The following is a 2,169-nucleotide window of genomic DNA, read 5'->3' as shown; positions in this document are numbered from 1 at the left end:
GGTTCTTTTGTCTTTCCTTTTCCTTGTTCCTCTACATCATCTAACACATTCTTCTCCTTGTTTTAGCAGGACTAAAAGAGTTTGCATACTTCTTCTTCCTTACATTCTTGTTCTTTTGGAGTTTTAACTTTGTTTGACCTCTTAGAGCTTTAAGTAATTCTCTTATCTTTGTTAGCGATTGAACTCTAATACGAACATTAAAAAACTTTTTTGAGAGAGTTTTAAAGAGTACAAGATCAACTTCATTGCCTCTCAGAGTATTACTTCCTTGGAGTGATCGGTGAGGTTTCTTGTTTGGAAAAAACATACTTTCGACAAAGGTTATCATCCATAGTAATCATAAGAAAAACATAGTAGAAGATGCATTATCTTGAATGTATACTCTTACCTCTCAAACACATACTACTATTTCGAGAATTAAACATATCAAAGATGTCTATCATGATGACTAGGAGATTTCTGATAAATATCCCCATTCTTATAAAAATGTTTTTAATGAGTTCTATTTTGTAGATGGGATTTTCTTTTAAACTAAACATGTTTTGAATTCCATAAAGCTTCTCACGAGAATTATTAGTTCCTGAACCACACTTAAGAGACTTCATGGATTACTCTCACGAACTACTTAACATGGTTTTTAAACACTCACTCTCACCACACACGAGTGAAACCATGGAGAAAACATACGAATCAGATACAGAAAAAGACAACAGTGGATAATGCCATGTTGAATTTCAACACAAACATCATGTTACAAGACAAGTGTACAAAAGAGGATTTCAAGAAAACAAGAATTTGATTCCAACAAGGAAGAAACCTCCACTAAAGTAATTGAATACACATCACATTGATTCAGGTAAATGTTTTATAATTTTTCCTTTCCACACGTCTAATTCTCTTTCTCTTAGATTTTCAGATTCATGGATGAATACTTTTGAGGAGAGGGGGAATGATATATGTACCATAATCCATAATAATGACAATGTATTCTTATTTGGACTAATTTTTCTACTCGAACCTATTAGAAAAAAAGTTTCGAAGATTTAAAGCATATATATTTGGTAAGCATAATGTGATAAAGTCATTTAAAGGTTCTAACATTTCCACCTTTAATATTTTAGATTCGAGGTCAAATCCTTTTGAAGATGAGGAGTATGATATTGTTAGGATTATCTCCCTAGGTGTATAGGGATTCGACATCTGATACAACAAAAGAAGCGGTTTGGATCAAGAAATTCATTACTAATCTTGGAGTCGTTCCTAGTGTAACACCTCAATCTTTAGTTAATTAACATTCACGTGGTTTGTTCAGAATTAGGTAGAATATGGAAAAATAGTGAGGTGAGATGGGAATAAAATAAGGATTTTTCATCCACTTGCATTGAACATTTTCCTCAAGTGTTTTCCCTAACACTCCATCCTTATCCATATCTCTCTGATGCAGGATTCGACTTGTTGAATAAACTTCTTACTTATGATATTGAAGAGCGTATAACAGCTGAAGCTCCTTTTAACCATGAGTGGTTTCGTGAATTCCTTTTCCCATGACTAAAGCTTTCATGTCCACTTTCCCTATCCAACATGCTCAAGACAGGTGTATGAGAAGAATGGTGGAGAGTCCAGATCCTTTGGAAGAGCAACATAGAAAGGAATTGCAGCAAGGGGAAGTGGGGAGTGGGTGTGGCGTATCAGGTTTTTTTTTTTATAGAAATCAGTTTCAGCTGAAATCCATAGACGTTGGAGTAAAGAGGACAGGTCATTATTTGCTTTTCATTGATGAAGAAAGTAACAGTAACCTTATACATCAGAGCTTGTTGCAAGTGAAGAAAGAATGTGGCGATCCGAGACATTTTTCGGGTCACGAGGAGGTGCTCAGGTTTCTCGAGGATTTTGCATGGGACTTTGGGTTGATGGAGCTGTTTCGAATTGAACATGAAGTGGTTCGGGTGGAGCGAGTTGATGAGACTAGTCACAAGTGGGTTGTTGAGTTTAAGACTCAAGGGGGTGAGTCAAGCTGGGAATCTAAAGAGGAGATGCGTAATGAGTCTCCCATTTCGGTAATGTATCCTCGCCTTTATAGATTTGGCTAAGAAAAGATGAATTAATAACCTCAATTGGCATTCCACGAGAGGACCGAGAGGAAGCAATCCTTGAAGAGTTGAAGCTGCT

The sequence above is a fragment of the Hibiscus syriacus genome, unplaced genomic scaffold (genome assembly GCF_006381635.1).
Source record: "Hibiscus syriacus cultivar Baekdansim isolate YM2019G1 unplaced genomic scaffold, ASM638163v2 tig00111330_pilon, whole genome shotgun sequence".
Lineage (NCBI taxonomy): Eukaryota > Viridiplantae > Streptophyta > Magnoliopsida > Malvales > Malvaceae > Hibiscus > Hibiscus syriacus.
Note: the sequence above shows the minus strand (reverse complement) of the source record.